Below are 11587 nucleotides of genomic sequence, written 5' to 3' on the forward strand. Positions count from 1 at the left end.
CAGGACCAGCCCCTCCAAAACCTACCATCAGCGAAACCCAGAAGCTAAACAGGGACTTGTCCATGTTATAGTTGAAAACCTGCTAACAGCAACCTGCTTGCATGGTTCTATCAGATAGCTTGTATGGGCTGAGCTGTGGAGCCGGGGATGCTCTAGGAATACTATCAAACCATACCGAGCTAGTGGGAATGGCCTTAACACAGGATAATAACATGGTTCTCAGAAACAAATAATCCCCACTGATCAGTGGAACTGTGCTTGGCAACAAGGAGAGGTAAACTACCCATCCGTCATGGCTGCAGAGTGCACCTTACTGCCAGGTGGGATACCCTACCACTCAGGTGAAACGTTTGCCCATAACTTGAACCAAACCCTTTGGCAGCCCCGAAGAGTTGGACTGACTGACCTCCCCTCCCCATTCCCATTCCTGCAGATGCTTCTGCTCATTTGCATTCCAACTGGAACCAGAAATGGAGATGTCAAAATCTCCCAAAGCAGGATGTTTGCCTGCAGCTTCCAGCGTGAAAGGAAACAGCAGGAAACCCAAAGAGGCCCACGTGCTCATGAATGCCTGAGTTCAGGGGCCTCAGGAAGTTCAGGCAACTCTCAGAAACAGCCATTGGCTTTTGGGGGGGGAACCTGAGCCCCAAACATGTAGAAGTTCCCCCATCACCAGTTACAGATGCCATGGGGGAAAAGAAGTGAGGAAGGGGAACCCCATTTTCAAGAGAAATCACAGACACCCAAGACTTGTTTGTGGAAAGGAGCCTGGATTCTTTCTCCAGCTCCTACATGCCGCTGAGCTGCAATCTGCCCCTCCAGCGCTTGCAGTCTGCCTTTGGCATGAAGGCTCAGCTTCTGAGAGCTAATTTGGGGAGATAAGGCTGTTTATTTCCCAGCTAGGCTAGACTTGCGATTGCTGCCAGTAAACAGGGAGGAAGCAGGACTGCACTATGCGATACCGCTAGGCTCTGTGTTTACAACTCCTGGAGTCTGCAGATGACTCATCTGGGTCAGGGCAAGGGATCCAGGGTGCTAGATGGTTGCAGGTGTGAGGGAAGGTCTGCCAGCTGTGAGCTGACATGGACGCCCAAGGGACAAAGGTCAGAAGTGCAAAAAAAGCTGGTGGGGTGAGAGCATGGGAGAAGGGGATGGCAGAGAGGAAAGCAGGGAGGCAAGCTGGAGCGGAGGTGGAAATGGGGGGTGGGGAGACTGCCATCCCAAGGCAGTCTTGGAATTTCATAATCAAATCCACTTTGCTCCCAGGATCTGCAGAAACCCACTGCCCGCAAGGGAGTAAATAATCTGCCTCAGCCCGACACACCCCAGTTGTGTGGGTGGGCTAAGAGCGGACAGGGTCTGAAGCCCCATCCTCCCCAGGCAAAAATTCTGAGCTCCCCCAGCCCCCAGTCTAGGTCCCATCTTCCTGCTACCCCTCTCTGGTGCTGCTCCCCTTCCTGACACACCTTCCTCTCGTGGCATCACCCCCATGCTGACGTCATGCTCCTTCCCCACCCATGAGCCCACCCCACAGACACAGAACAGACCTTGCCTCTTTATGTCTGTACAGCTCCGTGCACACCTGTAGTTTTTGGTGTGATGGTCTCATCTCCGGCAAATGCAGCTCCCCTGACCTTCACCCACCTCAGTTCTTCAACCTAGAAATATGTATCACAAATACAGACCCTTATGAAAGCTGGTGGAGCCCAAGCCCTTGGATGAATGGCTGCTAGTGTCTCATAAGAGTAAATAAGTTATTGCCTGGCTGAGCCTCAGGCTGATTTAACTGAATCAGAATAATCGGATACCCCGTGAGGAGATTCTTTCATTGCAGTGGTTGGCTCCAGAATGGATCTGGTCCATCTGGCAGTGAGAGCGGGAAAGCATCTGCTGAATGCCGGGGGTGACTTGCTAAGCGCCTCCCTGCCACTTAGAGATGGCACCTGCCCATGCCCCAGCAAATGTTTACAGCCCTCGTGGAGCTCGTTAGGCCAACCCTGTTCCCTAAGCCATAAATAACAGAGCTGGGGAAAACGGAAGGCTGTCGAAGTGGCCAGCAAGGCAGCCCCTGACTTCAAGCCAGTGCATTTGGAGTGGATGTGTTACAGCAAACTCCCTCTTCCAGTCACTAAATACATCGCTGGAGGTTGTAAGCGGTTCCTCACATTTACATTCTTACTCTCTCAGCGGCCAGTCTATGAGACACTGGGCTTGATTCTCCTCTCACTTCACCATGTCTAGACTGGTAGCCTCCAGGTTGATTTCCATGGAGTTACACCTGGTGGTGCACACTCGGCTAGGCGTGAGGAGGATCAGGTTCAGTGTTCCACAGGCAGACAGAGTAAATGCCTTGCAAATGATCTCTATGCCGGCTCCCGCCTCCTTCCCGTCCCACCTAGTGAGAGACCAGAGTCTCTTCGGTGGGGTTTGGCTCTGGCTAACAGGAATGCACACCAGGGGCTAATTGGAAATCAGTGCAGAATGCATGTCACTCAGGACAGCTAGGGTGTTGGGCAATAGTCCTTAGGGTGTTCCCTTTGGGGAAGGGCAAAGGAATCTCCAAGTGTGAGGCATTGATTGGTCCATAGACCTCAGCTGTAAATCCTCCCAGAGTGCAGGGCACAGCGTGACAGATCCAGGATTAACCCCCTCCCAAAGAGAACATGTACATACATAGCTGCCTCCTTGCCTGTGGTCTACTGTTCTCCCACGCTGTACCTAGCTCCCATTAAATGTAGCTGGAGAATGCGTCCTGCAAACTTCCCTGGTAGATAAGCACACTGAACCTTACACTGTTATAAGAGACACACCATTGCGATTGTACTGTACACCATTGTGAGACGAACACCATTTGTGACTGGACCTTACACTGTTACAAGAAACACACTATTGTGACTGTACCATACACCATTACAGAGACACCATTGCGACTGTACCATACACCATTATGGACACACCATTGCGACTGTACCTACACCATTACAGAGACACCATTGCGACTGTACCGTACACTGTTACGGAAACACCATTGCGACTGTACTCTACATCATCCCAAGGCACAGATCGTTATTACTGTTATCTTGCTAAGTTCCGGGATCTGATCTGGAAGGAATAGCTTTAAAACTATACAGCAAGGACAATGTCTAGTTTACATCTTGGCCAAAACTGGACAAGTGCTTGGGGAATTCTGGGCAAGGAGAGAAGTTCCCCTTGGCCTGCACCCACCCAACTCCATCCATAGTTTTGGTGAACTCCTTGGGGCATAATCTGCTGGCTCCCTTGAGAAGCCCTGCCAATCACACAGGTCATCTGCTACAAAGAGAAGAGGCTCTAATTGTTCCCATTCCAAGCATCCTGCCTGGCCTGGCAGTAACACGTCACATGCAGAGTCTCCTTGACAGGTGCCTGAATGCAGAGGACAGAGCGGAGGCAGCAACAGCTCCTACATGGGAGAGATCTGCTAAACAGCGCCTGTCAAACTGCCTACACATGATGGACGAGAGGAGCAGGAGGTGTGATCGCCGGCCTGTCATGGGGCAGGCACTGCCAGTGGCTCAGCACCTGCTGCAAACCTGAATTTTTAAAAAGTTTCTCACGGTTTCACTAAACAGAAAAAAATAAGACACAAGTAGAAGGACTCTGGGCTGAGTCTATCTGGGGTGTGTGGGTTTATTTCCACCTCCCTATATACTACTTCTGCTCTGCACTCCCTGCAGCATCACAGCAACTTTGCTGGCCTCACCAGTCTCCATCTGCCTGCATGCCCCATTCTCCAGCTGAACCCTGTCCTGCAGCATTACAGACTCAGGCACGTCTGTACCTCAGTGTCCCCATCTGTGAAGTGGGAATAATGACACATGCCCCTCCTTTGCTAATCACACTGCAATCTATGGAGGAGGCTTGATGGTCTTTGGCATTTGCTCTTCTCTTCTGATGGAGATTGACTTCCCAGATTTCTTCATTAATGGCAACTTAAATGGTTTTGAGACAACCATGGCGCATCTGACAGGATGGATGGTCTTGTGGCCGATGCTCTCCCAGGCAATCTGGGTTCAATTTCGAGCCCTCCTTGCCTGTTGCTTTGCTCAGGCTGTTAGTCAGATTTCAGTAGTCATTGCAATCCAGAGCAGCGTCCTATGAGTGCAAGATACAGGGCTGGACCTTCCAAGCCAGGAAGGGCCAACAAGATGGGGGGAAGCTGGTACAAATTACCAGGGTGTGGCTGTCCAGAAGGGGGCCCAGGGCCCAGCTTCATCGGCCCTGTTTAGCCGATCCACCCTTGCTAAAAAAAATTTCACCGGGGCCTGAACCCACTCTCGGCAGCCCTGAAGCCAGGAGCAAAGAATAATAACCTCAAGTCCATCTGCAGCTCGCTGCTTCTCACAGTCCTGAGACATGGCAAGAGAAGACACTGGGGGATTAGTACGATGGTCGTGGAATTGAAGTCTGGGAGGGCTGGAGCCAGTGGGCTCGACCCACCCCACCCTGCCACCTAGTGTCGCTGCTTGCACCTGCCAGCTCAGAATTCCCCACTCGCTGGCTCTCTCTGCACAGGGCGCGACGCAGTGGGGAAACCGACCCAACGTCACCTGCGTCTCTGATAGCTCATTATTTTTGACGTGCGGGGCCTAGACGTGCCCAGCACACTATTGGGCCCCATTGGGCCAGGCCCACCACAAACACAACCCAAAAAGATGGTCCCTTCCCCAGAGAACTTCCAGTGGCTAAACATCCCCCCTCTTGGGGGCTGTAGGAGCAGACAAGCCTGGCAGGGGCAGGGGTATATGGAGGAGCTTCTCTCACACTTCTGATGGAGTGTGGCCAATGCTCAGTGTCAGGACAGAGGGGGACCGCTGGGATTGGAGGTTAAAGAGAGAGCCAGCTGGTGGGGTGGGGAAGAGAACGGGGATGGGGGGAGTTAGCCACCCAGAAATGTCTCCAGTTTTCTTTGGCAGGTGTTTTTTGTGCCGTTATCAAGTTCTCCTTGTCACGGGGTCACATACCGCTTGTGCGCCTCCCCCCGTGAAGTTTACATTACATCTCTTCTCAGCCAACATTCGCTTAATCCTGTGCAATTTCACTGTGGCATGAATCCAGGATGTTGGTCACAGAACCTCTTAGTCCATAACTCTGCGAAAAGCAGCTCCTGGGGCCCCATTTATCAAACCCCACCCAGGCAATTTCATCACAGCTCATGCCTCCAGCTCATGCCTTTATCCCTAGAAATAGATAGGTGGGACTCCCCCTTCCCCAGCCTTTGTGCGCGGGGGTAAGCTGTGGTTGTAATTATTGTATGTCTTGCAGTACCAGCTAGAGGTCCACCTGCGATCAAGTCCTCCTGGGTGCTGCTCATGCGTAGAGAGAGAGAGATTGCCCTTGCCTCAAAGAACTTAGCAGCACTAGACAAGACAAAGTGCTTGTATCCCCAGTTTAGACAGGGAAACTGAGGCATGAAGCAATAATATTACTTGCCCCAGCTCAGAAATGAAGCTGAGGGGAGAGCTGGGAATGGAACCCAGATCTTCCATCCAGTGCCTTACCCATAGCACCATCCTTCCTGCAGTAAGTGTGGGACCGGTAAGGGTGTATCTACAGTGCCAAACAAGGCCCAGGCTAGCTCGGGTCAGCTGACTTAGGCTCGCAGGGCTGTAAAATTGGTGTGTAGGCGTTCGGGTGTGAGCTGGAACCTGGGTGGTGAGACCCAGTGAGGGGGGAGGGTCCCAGCGCCTGAGTCTACACAACCATTTTATAGCCCCACAGGCGAAGCCCTGCAAGCCCAAGACATCTGACCTAAGCCAGCCGTGGCTGTGCCATGGGTCTTCTATAGTCCGCCGGTAAGATATCACCTGTGCCTCAATGCTGGAACCTTCCTGCAGCACTTCCAGGAATTTTTCTATACCCCTAGCCAGGTGCATTGTGGGTGCTCCCTTGCAACACTGGGCAGTTCTGATGACAGCAGGGGATGCAGGTCGAGTGCTGCGGGGTCTTGCTAACACCCCCAAATGTCAGCGTTGCCTTCCTCTCCTCTTACTGCACTGTGCTGCGCAGCTCGCGCACGTCGGGGGGCTCGTGAACTCATTTCTGCCAGGGACTTGAAGCTGAAAAGTGCAACCTGTCACTATTGGTGCTGCACCATCACCGTTGATGGAATATGGTTAATATTCCCCAGAACTACAGAGCAATTAGCCAGGGCAGGCCCCTGTAATTAACAGTCAGTGGGTGTTTCACAGCAATTAGCTCCCTCTGTTATTATGGGGAAGATTTTGTCAGGGCTTCAGGGGGTGAGAGAGAAGTCATCAAATCGACACCAGCGAAGCAGTCTGGTCTCATCTGACTGAATGCGCTGAGTCCCCTTCTGATCTGACAGTTGCTCTGAGCCCCAGGAGGGGAAGAACAAACCCTGTGGCCTGGCAGCAAAGGTAGAGTCTGATTCCCTGGGCCCTGTATTAATTAGTGCCTTTTACAGCAGCAGACCCCCATGCAGTAACCCAGGGTGTGTCAGGCCATTAGCTTCATCAGTCCAAGGCACAAACAGTGTTTTGTGGAAAAAAACAAAATTTGGGGATTACATTAGAGAATGACCCAAATTGCTCCTCCTCAGCCTGCCCTGAATCCAGCTACCCCACAACATTGTGGGGTAGTTGGAAACCAAACTCAGAGCCAGCTCCAAATTTCTCCATTGGTTCCCTCTCTTTATCGGGTGCTGAACCAACCCCTCCCCCCCAGCCCCCTACAGAGTTGGGCTGTTTGTAATCCAGACACAGGCTTGGACTTCTTGATGTGAGCCCATGCTGGCAGGCACTGAAAGAGTTAATGCTGTAGGTCCCAGGGCAGCAGAGAGGAGTGCTGGGTCATGGCAGAGCCCGTGCTAGGATTCCCTTCGGCCCAGGAGGCATGGACACCTCCATCGCCAGCACTGTTAATAGGATGACCAGACAGCAAGTGAGAAAAACCAGGACAGGCGTGGGGGGTAATAGGAGCCTATATAAGAAAAAGACCCCAAAATCGGGACTGTCCCTATAAAATCAGGACATCTGGTCACCCTAACTGCTAATTGCCAATAAACTTTCTTCTCCAGGTGCAAAGCAGCTGCCTCGTTACCCCTCTGGTCCTGGATACAGGGACCCAGCTGCCTCATTACCCCCCTGGTCCTGGATACAGGGACCCTGACACCCTGGAGATGAGCCAATAAACTCAACTCATCTATTCTTTGCTGCTTGTGTTAAAAATATCTCAGCCCGGCCTAGATCCTGAAATAAACAGTCGTTTCACTGGGAGGCGGGTCTGACTTCACTTCTGATATGTCACACGTGTAGTGAGCTGCATTCTGTGCTCCTGAGCTGGCAATGCAGATGAAGGGAGTTGAGTTTCTCTCCATTACACTGGCTTAGCTCCATGAGCATCCACTGAGTCACCCCCTGACCTGGATCAGTGATGCTGGCGGGAGCTTTGCAATTGCTTTTGTCACTAACGCAGGCTTAGGGCCTAAGCGAGAAGAGAATCGCTCTGTACATGCGCCACTTCTGGAGGCCTTTCCCATCAGAGCCAATGTCAAGAGCATTCCAGAGAGAAACATCTGTCTGCACAGAGCCCCCAGGGCACTGCACCTTTGTCTGCTCCGTCCGCTCCCTTTGCTGACATGCAGTAAGAGAGGAATGTCTCTTTTTATGGCTCTCCCAGGGGACGCCGAGCAGCCCCTTTTGTTCCCAATCTGTCTTGCAAAGGGCAGCCAGTGGCCTTGAGCTGTGCAGCTGCAGCTGGTGCTGCCCTCCATGGGGACGGCACCTCGGTGGAGCGCTCCGTTCTCACGCTCTTTCATGTCCCTGTGCTGAGTCCTGCAGGGGGCAGGATAACGTGCCCTTAGGAGAGACAGAGCCCGCCTGCTCCCTGGGTCCCTGCTTGGTCTTCAGCAGGCTCAGCCCCCTCTAGTCATTGCACTAAACTGGGGCGTGTTTTGAAATGTGACAGAGGTTGCCCCGAAGATGATTTTGGAACAGCTGGACTCTCCCTGCCCCACGTAGCTGCTGGGAATCTCAGGATGGGAGGGGTGGAGCCAGGAGGAGTTCAGCTGTCTTGTTTTAGAAGGGTTTGTACAAACCCCTAAACCGCCCCTAGCCGCTCCCCCTCCCAGTAGGCAGCGTCTGCAGCTAGACAAGCAAGCTCAATGGGCAGGAGTTAGAACAAACTAACGGCAAACAGACACAGCTTAAAAACAAACTCACATTCGAGTTAGGGTGGGGGTTAAAAACAGGCAAGCCAGGAATCTGCTATTGCCTCAGAGCTTTGACTGGGCTCCTGTCTGACTATCGCCTGTCTGTCTTGGCTCCAGATCCCTAGGCCTGCAAACGCTTACATACACGCCTGAACACGGCCAGGAGCAATGGGTTGGAAGACAAGTCAGATAAGCACAAATAAGCATGTGAGTTTTCCCCTTGACTTCACTGTGACTCCTCCCATGCCTGAAGGTGAGCAGCCTGCATGGAACTGTTTGCTCCGCTGAGGCCTCTGATGATAAATTCCCTGGGGCAAGGACCGTGTCGCCCTCTATGTTTGCACTGTGCCCAGGACAATGAAGCCCCGATCCTGACCCGGCCTGTTGGGTAGCCCTGCCCTGTACAAGAAAAAACAATTACAGATTCCCCCTCAAGCTGGATGCAGGGCCCCTGCAAAGGCTGATGAATCCTGGTGACCCCCAGCAGGTCTGAAGAGGGAGTGATTAGCTCCTGATTGCTTCCAGCGTGACCCCAATGCTTTGCTACGACGGGAACCTGTCGGAGTACGTTTCACTGCCCAGCAATCCCACCAGAGCCAGGGAGAGCATCATGCTTTCCCCTCTCTCCACACCACTCCCCGCTGATTGGTACAGAGCAGTCGCTCTGGTATTTATACCCAGGTCAGCACACTGCTGTGTATACGCAGCAGTCTGAATTCAGGCCTGGCGTGCGATGAGGCAGGCACTGTGGGAGCCTCTTCCATCCCATTCCAGAGGGAGGGTGGGCCAAGGACTGCAGGGGGGTAAATACATACCTGCTTCCCAAGGGAGCATGAGAGTGACTGAGTAGTGCTGGGGTGAAGAGCAGGCGGTTCTTGTCCTGTGAATACTTACAACCGTGACATTTTTCCCACCTCGAATGGCATGAAAAGCTGAATCGCTCAGCGACCTGGCAACCTGCTATGTTATTTATCTATTGTCATTTGCAATCTATCGAAACATTCCCTCTTGATTTTGACCTTTTTCCTTTTTTACTGCAAGTCGCTGAACTTTCTAAACGAAGAGTCACGTGGAGCTGGAAAACCAGGGCCTTTTTTTTTATAATTGAGAAATTTGGAAATGAAACAGCTCAACAACTTCAAAACTTTCTTTTTTCTCTGCACTTTTTTGAACTGGGCCATTGGGCAAAACCAGGGCCACTGGGAAGTGACAAATCCGCACTCCTTTGACCAAAAAACCCCAACCCCTATTTGTTGTAAAAGTCCCGACCAGCTCTATGACAGCTCTAACAAAGAGCTCTGTCAGCAGGAGCTGGGCTTTCCAAAGCTGACCGTGGTCTGCTCCCATTGACATCAATCGTAACCCCCCATTGATGCCTCTGGGCTGATGCTGAGCACTTCGGAAAATCCCAGCCCGTGGGCTCAGTTCATCATTGTTCTCTAGCCCCTTTGCAGCAGTTAGGCCAGAGGGCAGCCACCGGGCCCTGGTGTGGAAGCGCCTACAGCGGGGTTAGGATTGGTGCCATCTGGAGCAGCCTTGGGCACGGAGAGGAGCACAGGGCAGGCTGGCGGGGAAGGAGAGGTCAGAGCTGGTGTTTGAGGGGGCGTAGCTAGGGCAAATCCAGTAGTTAAAAAGTGTTCTTAAAATGTACAAGTCTGTTAGTTATATACTTAGTGGTATATGTAAAGGTGCATGTGTTGTATTAATCTGTTTATTTTAAAGTTCTAGACAGAAATCGCCGCCAGTGAGCTTCCCCACTGTCTGCAATTTGGGGGGCGTGTCATAAACAGATAGCTAAGGGTTAATGTCTCTTTCACCTGGAAAGGAGTAACCTGAAACACCTGACCAGAGGACCAATCAGGAAACAAGACTTTTTCAAATCTGGGTGGAGGGAAGTTTGTGTCTGAGTTCTTTGTTTTGTGTCTATCCCTCTCGGCTATGGGAAGGATTTTTCTGTTTCCTGCTTTCTAATCTTCTGTTTCCAAGTTGTGAGTACAGAGATCATAAAACAATAGGGGTTATTGTTTTTTTCTTTTGTATTTACATGTGTGTAGTTGCTGGAGTGTGTTGAATTGTGTTCTTTTGAATAAGGCTGTTTATTCATATTTCTTTTAAGCAATTGACCCTGTATTTGTCACCTTAATACAGAGAGACCATTTTTATGTATTTTTCTTTCTTTTTACATAAAGCTTTCTTTTTAAGACCTGTTGGAGTTTTTCTTTAGTGGGGAACTCCAGGGAATTGAGTCTGTGCTCACCAGGGAACTGGTGGGAGGAAGAAGTCAGGGGGAAATCTGTGTGTGTTAGATTTACTAGCCTGACTTTGCATTCCCTCTGGGTGAAGAGGGAAATACTTCTGTTTCCAGGACTGGAAATAGGGAGGGTGGAATCCCTCTGTTTAGATTCACGGAGCTTGCTTCTGTGTATCTCTCCAGGAACCCAGGGAGGGAACACCTGGAGGACGGAAGGGAAATGGTTTATTCCCCTTTGTTGTCAGACTCAAGGAATTTGGGTCTTGGGGTCCCCAGAGAAGGTTTTTGGGGGGACCCGAGTGCCCCAAAACACTCTAAATTTTTGGGTGGTGGCAGCTTTACCAGGTCCAAGCTGGTAACTAAGCTTGGAGGTTTTCATGCTAACCCCCATATTTTGGACGCTAAGGTCCAAATCTGGGAATAGGTTATGACACCTACGCTCTGAGCAGTTCTGCACCCAGGTAGAGTCCCATCAGAAGTCACCAAAGCAGGGTCGCAAATTAGGGCAGTGCTCCGAGTTGCCTTAGCCTGAGCCAGGGACACATCAGCGCTGGTAGCTCCTGACTAAGGCATAAAGAGCCTCTCCTCCATCCTTTCTCTGGTCCCTGCGCAGGGCCAAATATTCCCCTGCGTATTATGATCTGGCTCGTGACCATCCTTTCCTCCAACCTGCTGGCAGGAGGAATGGCTGCCTCCCCGGTACCTGAGCCATGATGCACATTGGTCCCAACCGGTTCTGGGAAAACATGGACCTTTGCTGATGGACTTTGGGTTTGATAAATATTTATAGCAAATGAATAGCCCGCAAGTAGGTGACCTGACTGCACCCCCCTCCTGGGGCAGGCTGAGCATTCCTCAAAGATGCTTTGTGCCCTGTTTCTTTGACTACAGGATGCGAACCCCTTTTAGCTTGCTGGACTCTGCAGAAGCAGCACGTGTACCCGGGGGTTCTGCCAGCCATTTTCTCCCTACTTGAGTCACTTGTTTGGGTGCGGGGGGGGGGGGTTCTTTGTTGCTGGTGCTGTCATTCTTTTCATTTAAGGCCAAACATTACAACACCGAGCTGCAGAACAGAAGTCCCTTCTTTTCAAAGAGACAGGAATTGTTCTGCTTTTCTTCTTATG

At 51.5% G+C, this 11587-nt stretch overlaps 1 long non-coding RNA gene across 1 annotated transcript; it reads left to right on the forward strand.

The window, feature by feature from the left end:
- The first annotated feature begins 1009 nt into the window (after positions 1-1009).
- On the forward strand, positions 1010-9889 carry LOC115637045. Its single transcript, XR_003997140.1, has 3 exons — positions 1010-1103; positions 6279-6419; positions 7079-9889. It is a non-coding gene; the product is annotated as an uncharacterized LOC115637045 (long non-coding RNA).
- Positions 9890-11587: the final 1698 nt, after the last annotated feature.

The sequence above is a fragment of the Gopherus evgoodei genome, chromosome 18 (genome assembly GCF_007399415.2).
Source record: "Gopherus evgoodei ecotype Sinaloan lineage chromosome 18, rGopEvg1_v1.p, whole genome shotgun sequence".
Lineage (NCBI taxonomy): Eukaryota > Metazoa > Chordata > Testudines > Testudinidae > Gopherus > Gopherus evgoodei.